The 24,800-nt window shown below is 46.9% G+C and overlaps 1 long non-coding RNA gene across 1 annotated transcript in view; it reads right to left on the reverse strand.

Annotated features, from left to right (window-relative positions):
• Positions 1–3,923: 3,923 nt before the first annotated feature.
• The window catches only part of LOC135175105 (uncharacterized), a 32,739-nt gene continuing 11,862 nt past the window's right edge, over positions 3,924–24,800 (reverse strand). Inside the window, exons 2-3 of the long non-coding RNA XR_010302241.1 lie at positions 8,200–8,472; positions 3,924–3,976 (exon numbers count right to left, since the gene is read on the reverse strand). This is a non-coding gene — a long non-coding RNA (uncharacterized LOC135175105). The remainder of the gene's footprint in view (positions 3,977–8,199; positions 8,473–24,800) is intronic.

Raw genomic sequence — 24,800 nt, forward strand, 5'->3', positions numbered from 1 at the left:
GGATTTAGATTGGGTATTAGAAGAAACTTCTTCACTGAAAGGGTTCTCAAGCATATTGGAACAGCTTGCTTAGGCAGCACTCAGCTCTGGAGGCACTTAAAGCTGTGTAGATGTAGTGCAGTTAGGTGTACTTGCCCTGACATCTGAGGCCTGCGAGAGAGCTTGCCTTCACCTGGATAAGATGTTCTTTGCTATCCATGCTGACTGCAGCTGGTTAGACTCTTCATCAAAACCCATTGCTTTCAGTACTATCAGGAATCAATTATTTTTTACAGACAGGCTGGAAATTCAGAGTCCAGGACTACAACCAGTGAAGGCAACAGATGACTTTCAAATTATGGTAAAAGTCCTGAAAAGGTTGAAGCAGATGCATTGCTTAAGGATCAGAGTGGGAGTCTGTGTTCTCAGCACTCCCAAGCAATCACTTTGCAGTAGGATGGGAAATATGATCATGGAAAACTACAAAATGAGAACCAAATCCTTACAGCTGCTGCTGCAATGACACCTCCATGATCCTAAAGCTAGAATCCCTCTGATAAAAGAGCATGAAGGGGAAAAGAGGGAAGAGAGGAGAAAGAAAAGGACATGCTATTCCCAGCAGTATCTCAGCAATGTTCAGAGCAGCTTTCCTAAACTAGTCTGTGTCTTGGACTAGCTACTTGCTGCCTAAAGCTTGAGAACCAGTGTAAATGTGACAAGTCAAAGCACATCATTTGCAGGTCATCCAGGTAAATCTCCCAGAATAAGAAATCTTCTGTATTTAACCAATGAGTGACTTAAGGAATGGCTGTACCCGAGTTGGAGAGTACATTTCCTAGATCTCCAGAAAACTTCTGATAGGGGCTGACATCCTGTGCAAAGTAATGGGGAAGAAGCCCTGAAGAGCATTGCCCAGTGCTCCTACAGCAAGGAACGGCCAAAGCTGAACTAACTCACAGACTTTCTGCTCTTTTATTTCCAATACAGAGCTGCTGTTTGAAAGATAAAAGCAGGGGACTTTGCACTTGAACCGAGATACAATGAGGAGAATGATGTTTTTTTATTTATCTGATGATTAATTCACTGGCTTGGGGTAGGTTCCAAGAAAACTTTATCACTTGCTTAAACCAGCTGCTTCAGAGCAGATCTGCTGAGCAGGTGCTACCAGCATTGCTTCTGATACAGCTGTAAGCCAGCTGTAACTAGTTAGGTTGAGAACATCTAGCCAGGTAGTCACAGTATCACAGTATCATCAGGGTTGGAAGAGACCTCACAGATCATCAAGTCCAACCCTTTACCACAGAGCTCAAGGCTAGACCATGGCATCAAGTGCCATGTCCAACCTTGCCTTAAACTGCCCCAGGGACGGCGACTCCACCACCTCCCAGTGAGGCTGAGGGCTTCTTTTTCTTTTTAACTTTTCCCAGCCTGTGCTACAATCCTTGCCATGGCAGATGCCCTGGAATCAGCATGGGTGCTGATTATTTGAAGGTGATTATAGTGCACCTACAATAGATGCAATATGGCCACTGATAGACCTTGCTAGCTTATCAGATGACTTTTAGCACAGCTGCTCTTGTGTGACCTGACAACCCTGAAAAGCAGCTTGGATTCTCTGGAAAGTAAGATGTGACATTGCTATAAAGACAGTGCCCAGGGACAGGAGATGTGACTCGAGCCTGAATGGAGCTCAGGCAGACACAGCACTCAGATTGTGCACATCTGCTCCTTGGCAGCACCACAGCTCTGTGCAAAACAGATCAAAAATACGCTGCTTAAAACACTCAGTGCTCTGAAAGACACTAAGCAGAGGAATATATTTAACAAATTAATTGATTCATGACTTTGTCATCCCAAATAAACATTTTAAATGGTTAATGGAAGTGCTTTTTACTTCTGGATAAAAGCTGCTAAAAGGGCTGACTCTGAAATATTTGAGAAGTTTGGTTTGTATTAATGTCTAAATGTTGGATCCTTCTCCCAAAGGTTTTGGATATTTTTGGACAGTGAATTGTATGTGAACAAGCTTTCCATGTGGTTTGTAGGCCTCATGCTTGGCAGTGCTGAAGTTACCACAGGAAGACCTTTTTCTCATGGCATTTTGGCTTCCGGTCACAAGCATAGCCTGGAAGTCAAGAGGCGTGGGAAATTAAAATAAGAGGGGAAACAGTTAACCAGAATTCTGTGAAAAGGCTTTAGATTCACTGGAAAGTATGGGAAGGTCAATCCTTATTGTATCCAATTCCATCCTCCCATGCCTAATAAATTGTAGGATGAGATCAACAAAGTTAGACAGTAAAATGTCTCAGGTCTTTCTGTTTGCCAGCAGAGGACTTTTCTCCCACCCATAGCCTCTGAACTGGGTGAGACAAACTGCTCATGCCCCACTTGATGGACTCCTGATTGCTCCTTTGGGAAAACTGGTTCATAATTAACAGTTTATAGGGCCTTGATGATTTTCCCTTTATAATTAGCAATATTAGTTAGTTTTGTTGTTGTTTAATCTGTTTCCTGCTCTTGACTGCTGCTGTGATGGATTTAGTCCATGACACTCTCTAAAGCAGAAGCACTAATGCCCACGTACACACCACATGCCCGAGTCTACACACAGGTTCTGAGCCAAAGTAGGCAGCAGAGCCCTGTCCCAGCTACAAGAAAAGCATTTGAACTCCAAGTTCAGCCACCTTCTCTTGGAACTGGAGTGATCCACAGCTTCACAGATTGCACTGGGATGGAAAGGACCTGTGGGATTACAGGCCATTAATGTAACAATGGTCAATCATAGATCAGTGGAACACAAGCCTTGGCCAAACTATCTGAGTCAAAGTGATCTGAACATTGTGCAAGAGAAAAGAATGAGAATTTGCATATTAGAAGAAGCAAGGAAACAGGACCTTGTTATCTGATGAATATGCTAAGACTGTTGCTCCGTGGGAACCAGATGTGGCAGACAGAATTTAGATTGGAAGAAAAGATGATTTTGCATGTGATAAAATGACTAATCAACAGATAAAAAATTTAAGCCTTCTGACAAGTATATATATCCCTGTATGTTGCCTAATAAAATCGGAACTTAGCTTGCATCAAGCTGTCTCCCCGTCCCTTTGTCACAGCAAGGACCCTCAAAGGTCATCTTATCCAACACCCCTTACTGAGCAGGGACACTGCCAACTAGATCAGGCTGCCCAGGGCCACACTGAGTCTGACCTTGAATGTCACTAGGGATGAGGACTCAACCACATCCCCGGGCAGCCTGTGACAGTGTTTTATCACCATCATTGCACAGAACCTCTTTCTGATGTCCAACCTAAATCTCCCCTGCTCCCATTTCAAAACGTTGCCCCTCATCCTATCACTATAATCCCTTCTAAACAGTCCCTCTCCAGCCTTCCTGTAGCTATTGAAATGTAGCTACAAGGTTCTCCTGGAGCCTTCTTCACTTCAGTCTGAATGGCCCCAACTCTTTTAGCCTGTCTCCATAGCAGAGGTGCTCCAGCCCTCTGATCCTATTTGTAGCCTCCTCCGCACCTGCTCCAGCAGGTCCATGTCTCTCTTGTGTTGGGGGAGGCCCAGATTGGTCCAATCTGGTCCAAACTGTTGTTCAAAACTGATTTGGCAATCAGTGGCTCAGAAATCAGCTACGGTGCTGCATTCTCAGAGTATTCTCAGCCCTGCAGCACTTCTTTCTGCTGCACTGCCCCTCCAGGCCCTTGACCCTGCTGTGTGGGCATACAGAGCTGCTGATGCTCCATCAGCCCTGTTCTGCTTCTACCATCCTCTAACCTGATGATGGTCCTGAGAGTGCATCCTTCAGGGAGTCCTGGGAGAAGATTCACTTTATCCTTAGTGCTGATCTCCTTTGGGATATTCAAAGGTTGCCATGGAGTAGCTTTTCCATCAGGACTCAGGTTATTCTGGATCTTCCCTTCAGAATCTTCCATTTCTGCTCATGCTAGAAAGACATGGAGGTTGCTTGGCCTTCCAGTTTAATTGAAACCTGAAACAAAAAAGTACAAAATCTTCAATCACATAACCCAGGCCACTCGACAATCTTGGATTTTTCATCTGAAGTAGGGGGCCACATCATAAAGGGCTCAAACATGAGGTTTGTTCATCGGCACCCCTGGCCACCATGGCATGGTCCTATCTGTTTCCCTAAAGTGAGCCACCTGTAGAAGAGAGATCTGCTTTTTGCATGAAATGAGGCAGTTTCAGGGAAGTGGTTTGGAAAGGCAGAGGCTGGAGTTTGATTCACTTTTGCTGCCCCAGGGGTGTAATGTGCACACCTTGCAATGAACAGCTGACTTTCCTTCAGACATGATCATGGGGTTGTTGTGCCATTAACACATGGACAAGGGAGAAGCCAGCTGAGGCAGTGTCAGAGGCAGTGTCAGAGGCAGTGTTTGGCTCTTCTGAATTTAAAAAAAATAAACAAATAAAATTGCATAGCATGCCAAGGAGACCTACCTGATGGGAACTGTTCCCATGTCATAAAAATGGTTCCAACACAGTGAGCACACCTCATGTGTAAGCTGAAAAGGAGCAGAAGCTAGCAGGAGAGCTGTGCCCAAGGACCAGCTGATCGGGTCCCATGCAGCCCTGCAGCTTCCCACATGACAGACAGCATCTTCCTGTTCCATCCCCGGGCTGCTGAGAGCAGCACAAGCTGCTAACAGCGAGCTCCACTGGCCCAGAGGAGAGGGAAGTGGTGGCACAGGGCTGTGCAGTGACTGTTTTGCTTGGGAAATCTTTAGTCCTTGGGATTCAGCCTGGTGAGTATTTGTCTGTCCTCTGGATTTACTGCAACAGCCATCTTTCAGGAAAGATTTCCAAGGAGATGGAATGCTCTCATAGGATACAGGTGAGGTAAGTGAGTCTTTGCTGTGGAGAAGGGGAGGGAGGAGGAGGGTTTGCTGTGTGATTGTTTCACTCTAGTGCTCCATGGCAGTTGGAATGCTTGGTGCGTGGAGAAAGCTGCTTAAGGAAGAGTTTCATCTCTGCTGCGGTGTTGGTAGTATGAGGGGGGTATCCTTTTAAATTCACGTGTTATAAGTCAAATATTTGTACATGGAAATAATATTTGACTAGAAACTGCCTGCTTTTCCTCAGCAGACATATGGGCTCTGTTCTCAGAGGATCTGCCTTAATATGTTTATCTTCACAGACATCCAGAAAGGTTTAGCACAGGAAACTGATAAGAAGAGATTAAATGAGTTGCACTAAGTCATTTAGGAAGCAAAGTGAGGAAATTAATTCATGAATCTACAGGTCCTGAATCTTTGACTACTATCTTAAGCCACTTTTATTTCCCCAACCCTTGGAAAACACATCTTATGGTAGAATGTAAGTATCTGAGTATATTACAAGTCTCATTGGAAGTCCAGCTCCATACATTGAGTAGGGCCACTGTGTATTTTCTCCAAAGCTCTTCTGACTCAGAAAGTGGAAAAATAAAGTAGGTCTTTTATATAACTGTGTCAAGAGGCAACTTAAACAGCAGCCAAGCCTTTCAAGGAAAGTGGATTTCCCTTGTGTGCTCTGGCTTATAAATCCTGTCTCTTTTATTTTAGGAATATAATTGTTGCACCTTCCAAAACAACACACCAGCAGCCAACTGCAACAGTCAGTGTCTTGTGTGCCTGTGAATGACCTTGGCGAAGGGAAAGAGGAGTTAGGATCAAATTAATGAAAAGGAAAGACAGAAAACCCAAAACAAATGGATTTAATCACTACAAATAACTCACTTTGGCAACACATCATCTGCTGGGTATACATAAATGAATCATTTTTGTCTTTATGATCTCTTTAATCAAAGGGAAGAATTGGATCCTTCCAGATGCTGATTCAGTCCTCTTGAGATAGGTTTCTAAAATAAGTGTGATGAATCATTTTCTAGCAGCTCCTGTCTCCCTTCACTGACTCTAGAGGAGCTGATAGTGGATGCATTACTCTGACAGGAGAGAAGCCCCAAACATTCTTTCTTTTTGTATGTGCCAACTACAAAGCTTTGCTTAAGATGCAGGCAGAGCAGGTAAGGCACCTTCCTACTGCTTTGGTATGGTTTGCTCCAGTCATGTGTTCACTTGTATATATTGCCTAAGATTTGTAAAGAAAAGATCATGAAGGGACTTCCAAAACCTTCAAAGTATGTAGGCCACACCTTCCTATACACAAATATCACTTCTTGAATCTGCATGAGTCAAAAATCCCTCATAAACCCAGAATCTTTGGAGCCATTTAGCTGCAGTTGTTTTTCAACAGCTAATGAAGGGAACTGATAGACAGAAAGTAAAATCAGATCCTCACTACGCTGCAGCACCTTCTCCTTCTCCAGAAATTCCTGGTTGTCACTTGTCCATACAGAGAGAGCAAAACAAAACTCATACATAGGTGAGGTGTTCCAAAGCTTCACCCAGCTGTTTCTACTACCTAAAATAAACAAGTTCCTTTAAGCAAAAGAAAGGAAGCAGTGGCCTCTAATTCTCTTTCATTTTCCAAACATTTCTTTTATCCTCATGTCACCTTTCACTCAACCTCATTTTTTTTAAGGTATCCATTTATGACAATTTTCAGTTCTGAATCTCTTTCAGGGCATGATTAGAGAAGGAATATTTTACCATGACACTGCTGAATGTCCAGCACAACAGCACCTTGGTGTTTCTGAGTGCTGCTTTTACATTATGAATTACATTACAATCAGGAAACTAAAAGACCTCCTTCCCCTTTCAGCTGGAGTTCCTTTCCAAGCTAAAAATCCTTCCAATCGAATGAGCACACACATGACACAAGGGAATCAGGCTGCTAGCATCCAAGGTTCCTGCAGCAGCACCACATGCACACATAACAAGAGAATAAGCAAAGTATGAAAGTACAAAGCCAAGCACAATTGACACTGGAACCTGCAGGGCCAAAGCCTAACTGCTGCACCACTAACCTCACATCTGTCCTGTGACACTAGGAGTCTCATTCCTGCTTTGAAAGATTGCATGTTGTTGTAAGGATCTAATATTAAATTAACCTCTGGGGAGATTTCTGCAGAAAGATACTGAGGAATAATGAGATTACTCTATCTTAAATCCTGGAAGGAGATGGAAAATCACACTTTTCCCACAATGAGTGTATAAATTCAGAATAATGACTTTGTTCTTTGCTATTAGTTGTCATTTTGAAATAAACTTACTCTCCTGCAGGGCTCTTTTTGCCTATCTTTTCACAGTGCTTACACCATTTTACTTCCTTTCCCAACTGCTCTATGGGGCTGGGGCAGGGCCTTGTCAGGTGAGCAACACTGAGAGCCACTGGGCTATCCACACTGCCTCTGACAAACTCACCACAGAAGCACTAACCCCAAACCACTCCCTGGTCTCAGGATTCCCTTCCAGCAGTGCAAGAGCTTTAGCCAGTACCTGCTGACATACAAAGTGTCTGGATTGTATTTTTAGCTAGGTCAACCCTGCACCAGTGAAAGTGATGGCTGAGATGTCCAATTTAAACTTACACATTGTTTTGGCCTTACTGATGAGGACCATCTTCAACCAGGCTATGCCAGAGTAACCCAGTCCAGAGTTGCTCCAGACCCTAACTTTCTGATGAGGCAAAATCACAGAGGGGCTGCTATGAGACACTATCCAAAGGGGCTGAAGGTTTACCATTATGATGAGTTAGAGGCTGCCAGGAAAGGCTGGCGATGGTTTTCTTTCTTTCAAAGGGTTGCTGATTAGACTGAGCTGTGTAGGCATAATATCTGGCACTCTATAAAGCACTTGATACAGTCCTGTGTGGCTAGGCTTTTCACCTAAATATAGAATAAATAATGCAGTAGCCTGGAGAAGAGGAGGCTCAGGGGTGATCTTATTACTGTCTACAACTACCTGAAGGGACATTGTAGCCAGGTGGGGGGTGGCCTCTTCTCCCAGGCAACCAGCAATAGAACAAGGGGACACAGTCTCAAGTTGTGCTGGGGGAGGTCTAGGCTGGATGTTAGGAGGAAGTTGTTGGCAGAGAGAGTGATTGGCACTGGAATGGGCTGCCCAGGGAGGTGGTGGAGTCACCGTCCCTGGAGGTGTTCAAGCAAAGCCTGGCTGAGGTACTTAATGTCATGGTCTAGTTGACTGGATAGGGCTTGGTGACAGGTTGGACTGGATGATCTTGGAGGTCTCTTCCAAACTGGTTGATTCTATGATTCTAAGTGAGTGGGGGAGAGCAGCAGCTGCCACCTACCTTGTTGACTTTGTGATCCTGGTCATCTGCTTTGCCCTCGCAGTCACTGTGTTCTCAATTGAGATACTCTGCTTCAGCTTTGTGCGAGGAATTGGAGGCTTGCTCTTTGCTGTTGCTGCTTTCCAGATCACTGGCCTGGTCATTTACCTACTAAAATTCGCAGAAGAAATACCACTGACAGGAGATAATATGTTCAGCTGGGCCAGCACTGTTGTTGTAATAGGTTGTGCTTTCTTCTTCTGCTGCTGCCTCCCCAGCCAGGAAGATGAAATCCTGGGAAACATCAAGCCTACATATTACTACTCCTCCCCAGAGAGAGCACCATTCTTAAATGGAAAGATTAAATCCATGGTCAACTGTCAAAACAACAGAGGAGCATTTCTGATGTAAATTTGGTGTCTTTGTAGGAGACTGAAAAAACTTGACCCTATTTCTCTGAAGTATTTCTTGATATCCCTGGTAATAAGTGAATAAAAATATTGGCATCTTTAAGCAAATAGCTCTTACCTGAAGCATTATTTATGTATTCTTATGTCAGTTCTGTTTGGGTGGCTCACTTGCTCCCTTCCCTCCCAGCTACTTGAGTCATTCTTATTTTATTCAAACATTTGCTTATGAATAAAGATGTAGTGTTTCAAGTGTGGAAAGGAAGAGGCAAGATTTGGGTAATAGGTTGGATGTGATGATCTGGGAGGTCTTTTCCAACTTGGTTAATTCTATGATTCTGTGATGTGGCCATCGGTGTAGTTGTTGTAAATACAGCAAAGTTTAACAGATTACAGCAATCTCAAAGAAAAAAAAAAGAGCAGCCAAGCATTGCTATCCCATGGACTGAAAGCAACTTCATGTCTATACCAGAGCTCTTAAATAGTGGCAGGAAAATGGAAAGCTATGTAACTGACAAGCTATCAGGACTGTCAATGGCATCAGAAAGAGGTCACGTTAACCTGAGCACATGTTCACCCAGACTGGTTGGCAAAGCAGCCTTATTTCAGATGTGCATTTTAGAACCCACAAATGAATCCTAGAGGTCAATGCCTCCAGAACAGGCAAGCAGGCACTGCAAATCAGCAGGTCTGAAAAACATGAGGATTCTAGCAAACCATCAGCTGTTAGTTCTGGTGACATGTTGAGACTCTCTTTGCAGACATCATTTTTGGTTACAAAAGAAAGAGGTTATTGAGTAAAAAGAGAAGAATGTGAGCCCTGTATTCAGCAGAAGGGAAAGCTTTTTCAGACTCAGTTCTTCAATTTGTTGTGGACCTTGCCAAAACAAAGCAGTCAACCCTGACAGTGCTCACAGAGCGATGAGAACAAGCTGAGATTAGCAGTGCATGACACAGTGTGAGACTGATTTGGAACCATTGCGGCCTGGAAGCCATTTCAGGTAACAGAGAATCTAGCAGAAGACACAAACAAAATTCATTGACTAGAAGCTGCAGCTAGACACTGCTCAGGCTAGGAGTTTGCCTTTTTAACAGTGACACATCAGCCACTGGAATTACAGATCTTTGTCTCTCAACTAAGAACTGGAAATCCAATCCAGGCCTGGGCACATGTGAGCAGCCACCTGGAGCTTCAGGCTTGAAGGACAGATTTCTATGTGAGATGCTGTAGCCTGCACTAACAGACTCAGAATAGTTCACACTTTCCCCATGTGGTAGAGTAAGAGCAGCTTACAGTTTTCTCGTGTGACGTTTGACACATCTGACAACCTCAGACCACTCATGCGAAACAGGAACAGAGTTCTTTGGTCTCCAGCAGAGGTCCAACCACTTGCAAGCTGCAGGCTGAGGAGTGCATGAGTCAGGTGAGGAAGGTGCCCCACTGTATTGTTTGAACCCACTGCATCTGTGACAGACCTGAATGAGCTTCACAGGTACATCAGAATGACTCTGGAAGCTGCTATACACCATGAAGCACAAACTTTTTTTTCCTCCACCTCCCTGCTTCCAAGCCCCAAGACTTCAATTTCTAGTACAGAAGTGGAGGCAGTAAATCCTGGAGAAGAGGAGGTTCAGAGGAGAGCTCATTGCTGTCTACAACTACCTGAGGGGAGGTTGTGGCCAGGAGGAGGTTGCTCTCTTCTCTGAGGGGACCAGCACCAGAACAAGAGGACACAGCCTCAAGCTATGACAGGGAAATTTAGGCTCGAGGTGAGGAGAAAGTTCTTCACTGAGAGAGTCATTGGACACTGGAATGGGCTGCCCGGGGAGGTGGTGGAGTCACCATCCCTGGAGCTGTTCAAGGCAGGATTGGACGTGGCACTTGGTGCCATGGTCTAGCCTTGAGCTCTGTGGTAAAGGGTTGGACTTGATGATCTGTGAGGTCTCTTCCAACCTTGGTGATACTGTGATAGGGTGAAATCCACACTGCTCTATAAACAGGGCAGCACAATAGCTGGGGCAATTTTTGTAATCATATGTCCCTAAGTAAAACTCACATGACCATAACAGGCTGCATTTGGGCAACAGCTCTTTGAGCCTACAGTGATCAGCAGATTGGTGCTGCCAAGGCACCACAAGAAGTAATTTTATCCAGTCTCTTTTCAGAGGGGCTTGCAGCTTATGCTGGCCCTGCAGCTTGCTAGCTTCTTCTTTTTTTTTTTTTTTACCGTAGCCATGCAGTTTGACTCTTCAGATGGAAATTAAAACAATTTCAAGAATGAAGAGTTCTAGCCTGCTTCTAAAAATAGCCCCCATCTTCAGCAGGGGTTGCGATTCCTTAGCCATGTGCAACAAAGATGACCTCTTTGTCAGGTCTAGCCTGCAGCAGGAGGTGTCTGCTGCTGGTCTGCTTTTACATTGGTTCACAAATAAACAGGCAGTTCCTCTGGCTGGCCTCCCTCGCCAAAGGCAAGCAAGGAACATTCTGTACAAGGAAGCACTCACAATCGTCCCAGAGGCCAGCTCTGATGGTTAATGGATGCATCAGTGATGTGTGCTAGGCGTTAATGTTTTGCTAATGCATTCACAGAGGGCAGGGCTGCCCCTGCATTAGTGCACGGCAAACACAAGCGTGCACATCTGGGGTGTTCTGCAGACGTGAGCTGGAAGAGAAGGCTCCTAGCTTTGCAAAATGGAGTCTCTGTGCTCACAGCTCAGACTGATGTAACATGCCAGGGACATCAGAATATATCATCTGCTTTTCTAAAGAGCTGAGCAGACCAGGAACATGTGTGATATTTCACAGAGAAAAAAAAATCATTAAGAAAAGGTCACTTAAGTCCTCCATGAATTACATCTTTCAGAAGAAAACAAAACAGAGAAGGAAAGAATTAAAGTTAGGGCAGCGTGAGAGCCACTGCAGTGTGAGCATGATGGAAGATGAAACTCTTTTTCAATAATCTTTATGATTCAGGAACCAGAAAACTACAATGCAGGCATGCCAGGGAAATGGAAACTAAGGTTAAGTTTCTTCTTATCTGGGGGGTCATAGAATCAGTCAGGGTTGGAAAGGACCACAAGGATCATCTAGTTCCAACCCCCTGCCATGGGCAGGGACACCCTACCCTAGAGCAGGCTGGCTAGAGCCTCATCCAGCCTGGCCTTAAACACCTCCAGGCATGGGGCCTCAACCACCTCCCTGGGCAACCCAGTCCAGGCTCTCACCACTCTCATGCTCAACAACTTCCTCCACACGTCCAGCCTGAATCCCATCACCTTCAGCTTTGCTCCATTCCCCCTAGTCCTGGCACTCCCTGATAGCCTAAAAAGTCCCTCCCCAGCTTTTTTGTAGGCCCCCTTCAGATACTGGAAGGCCACAGGAAGGTCACCTGGGAGCCTCCTCTTCTCCAGACTGAACAGCCCAAACTCTTTCAGTCTGTCCTCACAGCACAGCTGATCCAGCCCTCAGATCATCCTTGTGGCCCTTCTCTGGACACACTCCAGTATGTCCACATCCCTCTTGTAACAGGGGCTCCAGAACTGGATGCAGTACTCCAGCCTGGGTCTCAGCAGGGTGGAGTAGAGGGGAGAATCACCTCCCTGGCCCTGCTGGTCACACTTCTCCTGATGCAGCCCAGGCTCTGGTTAGCTTTCTGGGTTGCAAGTGCACACTGCTGCCCAGAGCTTCTCAGCCACCAGCACCCTCTCCTCAGGGCTGCTCCCCAGCCACTCACTGCCCAGCCTGGATTTGTGCTTGGGATATGCTGGATAGAGGGGACTGCATCACTGCCTACAACCACCTAAAAGGAAGTTGTAGACAGACGGGGGTCAGGCTCTTCTCCCAGGCAACTAGTGACAGGACAAGAGAACATGGTTCTGAAGCTGTGCCAGGGGATGTTTAGATTGGATATTACGAAGAACTTCCTCATGAAAAGGGCGATTAGGCACTGGAATGGACTGCCCAGGGAGATGGTGGAGTCACCACCCCTGGATGTCCTTTAGAAAGGATTGGATGGGGCACTTGGTGGTATGGTTTAGCTGATGTCGTGGTGTTAGGTGATAGGATGGACTTGACGATCTCAGAGGTCTTTTCCAGCCTCAGTGATGCTGTGATTCTCTAAAGCACAGGGTTGCCCTCCTCCAGTGATGCAAAAGGTTCAGGGTGGATAAAACAAAAGTGTGTATCCAAACTTGTTTTCATTGCAAGAGATATGCTCAGTGCAGTCAGAACAAGAACCTGGACATGCATCTTGCATCTTGAAGAAGCACAGCTCAGGAAATGAGTGAAGTGCAAACCCTGGCCACACCTTGGCCTGTCCTAGTGTGCTGGTTTAGGGCCATGAGCTACCCAATACCAGAGGACAGAACTGAGTAAGCTGCAGCACAGGAGGTTCCACCTCAACACAAGGGGGAACTTCTTTACTGTAAGGGTCACAGACCCCTGGAACAGGCTCCCCAGGGAGGTTGTGGAGTCTCCTCTAGAGACTTTCAAGGCCTGTCAGGATGCATCCTCAGATCATGGTGCTGCTCTGGCAGGGGTGGGGGGTAGACTTGATGATCTTTTTGGGTTCCTTCCAACCCCCTGACCTCCTGAGACCCTGTGATATTTACTCCTTTTGGGGACTAGAACTGAAAACGCTGCACACTGAGTGGACGTTTAAAGGCAGACTCTACTTACAAGTCCCTACGTCCAGAAGGCATTCAGGTGAACAAATACTGTCACAAGCCAGGCCAAGCTTACCAGATCGAAATCTTCCAGAATGCTCCAAGCCATCCAACCTCAGCAGGCCTGAGAGGAGTCCAGAACTGCCCTCCCGCCTCAGGCCGCCGAGGCCGCAGCAGGCCTCATGAGAACTCCCTGCCGGTGCGCAGCTGCCAGCCCCACACACAGCCCGAGGGGAGCAGGGACACGCTCCTGCCGGGGACAGGGCAAGGGAGGAGAGGCAGGGAGCAGAAGGCAGCGCTGCCAGCCCGCCCCTGGACACGCTCCTCCCGGGGACAGGGCAAGGGAGGAGAGGCAGGGAGCAGAAGGCAGCGCTGCCAGCCCGCCCCTGGACACGCTCCTCCCGGGGACAGGGCAAGGGAGGAGAGGCAGGGAGCAGAAGGCAGCGCTGCCAGCCCGCCCCTGGACACGCTCCTCCCGGGGACAGGGCAAGGGAGGAGAGGCAGGGAGCAGAAGGCAGCGCTGCCAGCCCGCCCCTGGACACGCTCCTCCCGGGGACAGGGCAAGGGAGGAGAGGCAGGGAGCAGAAGGCAGCGCTGCCAGCCCGCCCCTGGACACGCTCCTCCCGGGGACAGGGCAAGGGAGGAGAGGCAGGGAGCAGAAGGCAGCGCTGCCAGCCCGCCCCTGCTTTATAAACTGTGAGAGCAGGAAGAGGAACAGAACAACAGGGTCACAGTGCCCTGGCATGAGCAGGTCTGTGCCCTGCGGCTCTCCGTCTCTTTCTGGAGGGCTTTGTCTCGGTGGTGTTGGAGAGATTCTGGCTAGCAGAGGACACAAAATGATAAACATGAGCAACCCGTGCTGGGAGCGTCCTTGAGTCCATCTTGGGAGTTAAGATACCAGGCGCTGGGTAGCACCCCCCACGTGCAGCTGCAGGTGGGCAGCATTAGCCAGCCCCAGAGGCTGACCCTCAGATGTTATGGTATGCTGACCTATCCATGCCTTACAAGTAACCCTGTACCCTCTGACTGTAACCAATCTTGGTGGAGCACGCCTCGTGCTAGAATGCATACAAGTCTCTGTACGTGGAAACAAAGTGGACTATGAGCACCTAACCATACTGGTGAACAAAGAGTCATTGTACCCAGGTGCTCCACCGGCACTGTGGTCTTCTTAAGGGCAGCTGGGCCACACCTCCACACCCAGCGGTACCACCATGGCACGATGAACAGAGACATGCAGTAACACTGCCGCTAATCACAGAGAGAGTGATTCCCCATTGGAATGGGCTGCCCGGGGAGGTGGTGGAGGCACCGTCCCTGGAGGTGTTCAAGAAAAGCCTGGATGAGGCACTTAGTGCCATGGTCTAGATGACTGGCTAGGGCTGGGTGCTAGGTTGGACTGGATGATCTTGGAGGTCTCTTCCAACCTGGTTGATTCTATGATTCTATGTCTAGACTGGAGAACCATCGCTGGGCTCTGGAAGAGAAACATCAGAGCAGGAACAGTGCTCCTGTCTCGCTCATCACCTTCCCCTAACACAAGTTATCAACAGCACAGCTGTTGACAGCCTGATGGCCTCCATAGCTCCTGGCAGAGACAGAGCTACAAGATGGACAGTCAGGGAAGCATCTGAGACCTTAGAACCCTTCGTTGCTTTAAGTGTGAGGTAACACTAAAAATTCCTAGTGATAAAACCTCATCTCCACACACAAGGCTGAGGGAGCTGGGGTTGTTTAGCCTGGAGAAGAGGAGGCTCAGGGGGGACCTCATTGCTGTCTACAACTGCCTGAAGGGAGGCTGTAGCCAGGTGGGGGTTGGTCTCTCCTCCCAGGCAAGCAGCAGCAGAACAAGGGGACACAGTCTCAAGTTGTGCCGGGGGAAGTCTAGACTGGATGTTAGGAGGAAGTTGTTGGCAGAGAGAGTGATTTGCCATTGGAATGGGCTGCCCAGGGAGGTGGTGGAGGCACCGTCCCTGGAGGTGTTCAAGAAAAGCCTGGATGAGGCACTTAGTGCCATGGTCTAGTTGACTGGCTAGGGCTGGGTGCTAGGTTGGACTGGATGATCTTGGAGGTCTCTTCCAACCTGGTTGATTCTATGATTCTAAGGCACACAGAGAGGCACAGTGTGCTGGTTTGAGGTTAACTGGAATATTTTACTGAGATTAATTGGAATATTTTGCTGAGAGAAAGGAAATCCTTGGCTGTAAGAAGAATAACAGTGACCTGTATCACTCCTTCTTCTGCTGAGAGAAGCAACTGGTCAAAATATAGATAAGGCACTCGCTTCTCACACACTTCTCAGATAGTTCTCAGCTGTTCTTCTCTCTGGTGGTCTCTGTGGTTGCATCCACCTTAACTTTTTAATCTGACCCAACCCTTTTTCCTCTAACTTCCTTCTCCTCTTTCTGCTATCTCACCTCCTATCTCTGAAGATTTATCACGTGAGCTATACAGGGGCTGATCTGATGATTTTCTGCAGGGAGGAAGTTTGATCCAGGAGCCTCCTGGGCAGTCTGACTGTTTCAGGATGGATTTTGTGTTTCTGTATTACTTTTAACTTGTATATAACTGTAAATATTTGTATAATGTACATATATTTGCTTTGTAAATTGTGCTAAGCTGTAAATACAGCTCCCTGTTCTTCCATCCGACTGAGTCTAGTCTGGAATTCATGGTGGGGAGAGGGGCAGGTAACTCCCAACCATCACACAAAGGCAGGTAGGGCACTTAGCTAATAGTATTCCCTGCTATGGATCAGGAATCATCCCACCAGTGACTCTTCTCCACACACAAGGAGGAGCAGAGAGACACAACAACACATGGAGACACTTCAAGAACCTAGTCAGAGAAATGAGCCCTCACTGTTGTCCCTCCAAGGGCTGCAACACAGGAGCATCACCTCCAAGGTTCACCAGTGACACCATGAATCACCTGGAAATCTCTCCTGGCCACCTCACAGACTGAGGGGATCACAGCCTGTGGATGTCAGGCATTACAGGATGGAGGGGAAGAACATCCTGGGATGGGATAAAATTTACTATGAGATGTTTAGTGGAAGAAACAAAAAGAGGAGAGACCAAAGCCATTTGGGAAGAAGGAAATGTGGAAACCAGAGAGAAAAGAGGACAAAAGGTGTGATGGGGCCAAAGTGGGCTGATGCTGTCTAAACTCCTTCTTCTCAGTACATTTATTTGGCCTGATCAGCACAGATCTGTCTTGTCTTCCCAAAAACTGCTTCTGAGGGACAGGCATGTGTGCATATGTGTGCATGCAGCTTCAAGGGGCAGCCTCTGAGAGGAGGCTGTGGGTCAGAGGGCTTTGTATCCATGGCACTGCCTACCGCAGCGAGGAAGGTGTGCATGTCAGTATGAGATGACTAGAAAAGGAGCCAAGTGCCCTGTTTTCCCCTCAGAAAATTCTTCCTTGCAGAGAATCCCTTTCTAAAGCCTGTGTTTCTGAGCAGAAGGCTCCAAGGGAGAGGAAGGATCCAGGACCATCTGCTGGGTGAACTGTGAGAGAAGTTAGTGTAGAGCAAAGGTTTGTAAAGAGAGGGTAGACACAGGTGCACACAGGCAAAAGCTGAAAGGGCAACAGTAATGCTGCTCTGTCCACAGGATACAGGGCCAAGAGAACATCCACTGGTCCAAAAAGAAACTTTTTGCAGTATAATACAGCACACTTCCTTGGGGAGCCTGGAGTCACAGGGTGTTACTAAGGATAAGCAGCTACCAGAGACAATATTTAAAAGAACAAAGTACTAAGACTACAACATTTTAAACCTAAAAGTGTAGAAGTCAACCTTTAACTACCTGATGTCAGCAGAAGTATTTTCTCTCTCAGCACAGCACACTGCTGTTCTTCATTTTGGACTGTAGCTCCCAAGACTGCTGGGTATTCCCAATTCTGAGGAGCTAGGTCTTCCTGCTTTCTGTCTGAGCAGCAAAGAGTCCTTTCTTAACAGTGTTAAAATCCAATGCAAATCCTTCCAGCACTTCACTTTCTGGAGTCATGGTTTAGTAAAGAATTTGACCATGGACTGTAATGGAAGACTGTGCAAGGAGGGATGTGGACAAGTATCCAGAAGAGTGTGGCTGTAGGGTGACAATTCTATCATCTGTTGGGTCTCACAAAGTCCATTTCTCTAAAAAAAACCCACCCTCTTGAGGTGAGCACTGGGCCTCCCACCTGAAAAGCCATAAGGGTTGGTGTCATCATTCAGACATTTGTGTAGAGAGTGATAGAGTCCCTCCCCTGCCACAATCTTCCAGTGTGACCTTAGGCTTGCTGTTTAATGTCCCCATGATGTGGTTTTGTGAAGGGGAGATACTTCAGCCCTTCCTTAACTCACAGGTGCTTTTCTATGCCTAAAAAGTGGCATGGTGAGGTCTTAAAAGCTGTGCCACTAAGAACTGCTGATAGAAAAAACACCTTCTTCATTGCCCATTGTTATTCCATAGTTATGTTATTCTAAAGTTATTCCACTTTTTCCATCTAGGGGCTCTATCTATCTTCATCTTTCCTGCCTTCTCCCTTCCATTTGTTCTGGCATTAAAGCTACCATTAGACAGGCATCTGAGCCAGAGAATCCCAGATCTAAACTTCTTCAAAGACTGAAAGATGGGGGATGAAAACAGAGTTTTGGCTCCTAAAACATTAAGTTCAGTTGGGGATTCAGATTCCACCTAGTTTGGGGTTGTGTGATTGCAATGTTCCAGCTCAAGTCTGAATCTCCAGCTGTAAGGTGGAACTCATGACATTCAGATTCCTTCCGCAGCACGGAAGGGATGTCACCATAAACATTACACTATGACTTCCCTACAGGTTGCTGCAAAAGAAACTAGCCCAGGAACAGCAGAGACCTTTAAAAAACATCATGACCTTTCAGCAACAGAAAACATGGGAAAATCTAAGTCTTAAAGCAGCTAATTGAATCCTGGCTTGGCACTCTGCACAAGTTCCTGCATGAAGAGAAGTTGAGGTGAGGGATTGTGGCGCTGACTCCTTAACTGCAGGCAGTTCTGCGTGTAAATATTTTAAGCCTGAGGTCTTGGTGTGCCCTAATCCAGGCACTGGTGTTTCTAAAGTGTAGGGATTCATTAGGAGAGTGTCATTGTGAGAAAGGCAACCACAGTAACATCTAAACTCTGAATCTGGACATGGAAAAAATAACAAAGCAGAAACAAAAACACAGAAAAGAAGCAGAGCCTGTGTTGGAGCCTTTCTAAAAATCATATGTAAGAATCCAGATGGAGAGAGTTCTGGATGCTGCTCATGCCTAACATGATCAGCAGATAGATGAGTGGCTTGGAGACATAAGTGAGCTAGAAAAAGTGCCAGACTGCTAGCTGGGATTTCAAGGAGTGTTTGTGGTAAGCCACACTTCAGATCTTTTTTTTTTTTACTGTGGCCCGAGTGCTGTCTTAGAGACCATGAATGGAAACTTAAGGACCAAATATCTTGGGGCTGGTCATGATTTCAAGATAGCAATCCCATTTTCCAACCTGTAAGCCATTTCCCTCTCAAGACTTGGGAGCACCACTAGATCAACAAAACAAGGCTTCACTGAAAAGCTCCCAGCATCCAGACCACAGCATCAATAAAGGAAAGGGCTCTACAGGGATTCTCCTGGCTCCAAGATTTAAACTTGCCTCAAAACTATATATCAGTTCTTCTCAGACTTAACTGCCCCAGTCTTTGGGCTGGGGAAACTCTCTCACCGTGTCTCCTTCCCTTTCCCTCCCTGCCCTGATACTGACAACATCCTCAGCCTCCCACTTTCTTTTCCAAGTAGACATCTGATACTTAAATGGGCACTTTCAGTCTGTGAGATTCAGTCCAGACTTGTCCAAGTGGTTCAGTCTCCTTCCTTTTCCCCTTCACCACTGCTGTTATGTAAGGAGGTAGCATTTGCTGCTTCCCTGAAAGACAAGCCCTATAGCATTCCTGCTGGGAGCATGTGTGGCCAAGGCTTTTGTGGATAAAAGTGGTGGTTTCCTACTCTCAGAGCTGCCGGCGTGCAGAGTCAAAAGCCCCAAAAGACAGGCAATGTTTATGTGAGGCAAACCAACCCAGCCCTTCTGTAGGGGTCAGGTGCATTGACTCACCAGCAGACCTTGGCTCTTCCTGCTCAGAGACACCGGCTGCAGAGAGCAGGGGGTGTGAAGTGACAATCAGCCTGAGCAGGACTAATAGAAAGTCATTAGAAAGTGCCTGCCATGGCAAGGGGTCCCAAGCAGAGCAAGCACTCCTGTCTCTGCACTCAGACTGCAGGGTCACTTGTAGGCTCCAGAAGACTGAGACCATCTCCTACTGCTCCAACACAAGGCTGGAGAGGGAGAAAAGCCCTCTTCCAGTTGGATTTCCCCCTCAGCAGAGCTTTATGTGCCTGTCTAATATGAAACAGCCTTTTCTACCTCATTTCAAGCTTTGGAGGCTTGGATTCCCTCCAGAAGTTTTGATTAACAGCTGAACCTAAATCAGAGCTGCCTGGGGTCTCCTTTGCCTTACTGACACATCGTAATATCCTTTGATCCGCTCCTCCAAGCCAGTTCCTTCTCCTGTCAAGCAGCTCCCTCCCTCTGACAAACAGCATGTCAGCCACTCTCCCTTGCTATAACCACACTGAGGTGGTTCAAAACAGGACTTCTGCCAGAATGAGGAGAACTACTTGGTTTGAATGACTCAGAGACAGACTGCAAAGGATGCTCGATTATGGACTGCAAGCAACCAGATGGATTCTGTTAAAGATGCTCAGCTTCTTCAGACCCACTTCAGGATTGACCTGGGTGGTTCAGGGGCCACATTGGTGAAGCCACACTGTTCACAGCATCTCATGGAGATTGGAACACTCTGACAGTATCGGTCAGGATCTGTCCATTACTCCTGGCCATACAGAGAAATGTCCCCACTGTGACTTGACTGATGAGTAGATTCAGCTCTTAGAGGTGGAGCAGATGAGACCAATAAAACTAACTTACATTTGTAAATGGAGTGCCATTTAACCAAGCTTGAATCAGCTGAACCATAACAGGCTTTTTTTCCTTCTGTTTCTGGATGGTTGGTGTGGCTGGGATAGCACTAGTAGTGAACACAGCAAAAACTGTCACTCATGAGAGAGTGATTTGCCATTTGAATGGGCTGCCCAGGGAGGTGGTGGAGTTGCCATCTCTGGAGGTGTTCAAGAAAAGACTGGATGAGGCACTTATTGCCATGGCCTAGTTGATTGCATAGGGCTGGATTGGATGATCTTGGTTGGATAGGTTGCATTGGATGATTTGGGAGGTCTCTTCCAACCTGGTTGATTCTATGATTCTATGAATGACAGACTGGTAAGCTTGCTCTTGCCATGTCCATGGAGTATGCAGGAATGCAGTCAGGCTAAAGCCAAGCTCAGCTGCAGCTGAAACTAGCAAGGCAGGTGAAAACCAGCAGCTTTTCTGTGGGCGTTGGTGGAAGTAAGGCCAAAGACACTGTGGATCCATTGCTCAGGCAGTTAAGGGACCTAATGACAAGCTACAGTGGAGACCCAAACATTTTGTAGTTCACGTTTCACATGTAAGACTTGTCCTTAGGCATCCCAAGTTTCTAAGCCTCCAATACAGTCCAGAGACATGAAACAATGCCCAAAGGAAAACAAGCTGGGGATCATTTCACCCAAGTGGACATGTGCAAGCCCATCAGACCAGAGAATGGGCTAAAGAAGCTGTCTGATGTCACTGAGGAGCTAATTTCTAACCCTTGAAAAGTTAAGTCAACTGGAGAAGATTCCTAATGCCTGGAACAAGGTAGATGTTGCACCAACCCCAAAAAGTATAAGAAGTATATAAGGAAAATGTGGGCATCACAACCTCAGTCCTTGGGAAGGTCATGGACCAAATGCTCTTAGAAGCCACTTCTAAACACGTGAAGAATGAGAGGGTGACTAGAGAGAACCAGCATGGACTTACCAAGGGAAGATGATGCCTGTCCAGCTTCATCGCCTTTTATGATGATGTGCCTGACACGGTGGATGAGGGGAGGGAAAGAGATGTTGAGTGCCTTAAGTTGCATAAGACCTTTGACACATTCTCCTGTAGTTGCCTAATCATCATCACTTATGAGAAATCCAAATGGGCTGGATCAGTGGAGTGAAAAACAGTCTGAACTGTCAGGCTCAAAGAGTTGTGGTCAGTGCTGTGAAGCCCAGCTGATAGTCAGTAACTAGGGTCATCCTTCAGGGATCAGTGCTGGGACCATGCTGTTCAGTGTCTTCAGCAATGGCCTAGGTGATGGAGTGCACTGTGCTTACACCAGGTCAGGAGGAGCAGTCCACATCCTGAAGGGTAGGAGAGACTGGAACAGCAGATGGGCTGACATGAAAGTGACGAACAAGCACAAGGTCTTGCATGTTGGATGGAACAGCTTCATGCAGTAATGCAGAGTGGTGGCTGACTGTTATGAACCAGCTGTGCAGAAAAGCACCTGGGTCTCACAGCAGAGAGCCTGCTGAAGGTGGAGCCTGCTGTACCCTTGAGGCAAAGAAAGCCAGCAGCATCCTGGGCTTCACTGGAAGGAACACAACCTGCAGGGCCAGAGAAATCCTCCCTCTATTTGACATTTACATATCTGGACTATCACAGTATCACAGTATCACCAAGGTTGGAAGAGACCTCACAGATCATCAAGTCCAACCCTTTACCACAGAGCTCAAGGCTAGACCATGGCACCAAGTGCCACGTCCAACCTTGCCTTGAACAGCTCCAGGGACGGCGACTCCACCACCTCCCCGGGCAGCCCATTCCAGTGTCCAATGACTCTCTCAGTGAAGAACTTTCTCCTCACCTCCAGCCTAAATCTCCCCTGGTGCAGCTTGAGGCTGTGTCCTCTCGTTCTGGTGCTGGCCACCTGAGAGAAGAGAGCAATCTCCCCCTGGCCACAACCACCCCTCAGGTAGTTGTAGACAGCAATAAGGTCACCCCTGAGCCTCCTCTTCTCCAGGCTAAACAATCCCATCTCCCTCAGCCTCTCCTCGTAGGGCTTGTGCTTGAGGTCTGTCACCAGCCTCGTTGCCCTTCTCTGGACACGCTCAAGCATCTCAGTGTCCTTACTATCCTGTCCTATTTGAGGATCCTCATTGATAAAGGAGCTAAAGTGCAGTGGGGAGGCCATGAAGCTGGCATCAGGGCTGAAGCACATGGTATACCAGGAGAAACTGAGAGAGCTTCTCCATCTGGAGAAGAAAAAGCAAGGGGGAGATCTTGTTGTCTGCAACGATCTGATCACAGGGTTTGGATATGACAGAGACACTTCCCTTGGTGATGAGGGCAATGGGCACTAGCTGGAACGTGAAATTTCCAAATGGACAGCAGGAAGCAATATTTGCCACAAGAGTGGGCCAACAGTGGCATGCCATTTTCCAGTCTCAGGCAAAATGGAAAGAAGGGTTTGAAATCTACCTGCCAAGGTCTACCCCCGATTCGTTTCTGAGGAAGTGTGTGCAGTGCTCTGGATGGTCACACACTGCTGGTGCCTTTGGGCAGTTCCCAGTCCCTTCAGCTACAGCATGACATCATTGAGCCAAACAAAGACTTGAATCCTATGTGGAAAAGAAAAAAAATGCACTAATTTCATACTCCCTTCACTACTGCTGTGCATAAATTGGTGATTCTTCCTCAACAAGAACTCCGTCTTTCAAAAAACCCCAGCAGAAGACACTCTCCACAGTAACTGCTCCAAAGCAGCTATGAGATTTTAAAAGTTCTATCCCAGACAGCATCCAAGAGTGATAATTTCTGAACAAAACCTAGGAAAAGAGATGCAGTGATGCAGGGAGTGCCTTCAGAAACTGTTTCATAATCTCATATGCCATTGGAATGGGCCACCAAGGGAGGTGGTGGAGGCACCATCCCTGGAGGTGTTCAAGGATGGGGCTGGATGGGGCACTTAGTGCCATGGCCTAGTTGATTGGATAGGGCTGGGTGACAGGTTGGACTAGATGATCTTGGAGGTCTCTCCAAACCTGGTTGAGTCTATGATTCTATGGTAGTGGTGTTTGACAGTGAAAACTTTCAGCTGGCAGCTGAAGCTGGAAAGAGGTTTCTGAAGAGCAGGCAGCTCTGAGGCACCATTCCATCACATAGCCCCAGCCTGGCACTTCTGCCTTTGTTTGGTACATGGAATTTATTTGTCACCTGGATAAAAATCTCTGCACTGTAGCAAAGGAATCCAACTTATTGAAGTGTCCCCTGCAACTAGGGGTTCTGCCGCATCCTGAATTCTTCTTTTTTCTTCTTCTCACACTGAGGTGATCAGAGACTGCTCTCTCCATGTTCTCTAACCTGTGCTCTCAATGGGAATGGGGCTTTCACCAGTGCCTTCAGTCTTTTTCTGCCTCTGCTTTTCTCTCCGCTTCCAGCAGTGGTTTCCTCCCTTGCCTATGCAACTGCCTCAACCATTTTATCTCTTGCTGAGATTTGCGGACAACTGTCAGCTCTTCTTTTATTTCCCAAGGGCAAGGAGGTTTAATGTACTTCCTATGGCCCTTTGAACCAACACCTGCCCACAACTAGGGAACCATTAGTCAGAGAGATCTGAGTTTGTCTCTGGACATGCAGTCATGCTTTAGCTTCTCATCTTAAAATCGGGGGACAACAATGCAAATATAATGAATAAGTGATGGGGATATTTCTGAGACACAGCTGAATATGAAAATTCAGAAAGCTTTCTTTGCTCTGGACTTCAAACTCCAGATCAGACCCTGAACCACTTTCTAAATGAAAAACAGAGCAGTCCCATTTCACTTTTCCCCACCATGGGACAAGAGGGACAGAGCTACTGTAAGGAAAGGCAAGAACTTCCCAAACAAAGGCATTGGTAGAGTATCCAATGAAACAGCCACCTAGGTGCAGACATCTGGAGACAACAGAGGATGACTAGAAGCAGAAGCGCTAAAAGTGCTTTGCCATCTGATTATTCTCATCAAAGACAACAGTTTAAAAAGGCACTTGAGCCCTAATAATTTAGCAAAGTATTTACATAAGCTGCTGTAAATGTCCACAAAAACTCATTCCTACCACCAAACAAGAACCAGTTGCAGTTGAGGGGATGTAAGGACAAAGAAGATACACCTTCTTCCCACTTTAACAACCCAAGCTTAGCCTTAAATACAGCTCAGCCAACCCCCAAGCTGTTACCTCCACTGCATGTTCTCCCAGAATGTCAGATTTATGCTTCCATGATGGTGCCTACACCTTCTGACATTTCCCCCTCAGCACACAAAAGATGAAAAGTAATCCTGCAGCGTGGGCAGGATTCATTTTCCCATCCTGACTGTTGGTGGCTCTTGGGAGTTTCAGACGTGTCATTGATAAATCTGCAGTTTACAATTCTGCTGTTGCCTTTACACAAGAAAGGCCAATGAGGAGATTGACTTCAGTCAATCATTGGAAGGGAAACAAGGGAGACATAGGACAAAACTCCGGGAAGGAAAAGAGGAGCAGGGCATTAGCACAGTGTTAGCTTTGTCTGGACATGTAAACATAAATAGGGATCTTAAAGAGCAAAAGTTAACTT

Source organism: Pogoniulus pusillus, chromosome 4, assembly GCF_015220805.1.
Source record: "Pogoniulus pusillus isolate bPogPus1 chromosome 4, bPogPus1.pri, whole genome shotgun sequence".
Taxonomy (NCBI): domain Eukaryota; kingdom Metazoa; phylum Chordata; class Aves; order Piciformes; family Lybiidae; genus Pogoniulus; species Pogoniulus pusillus.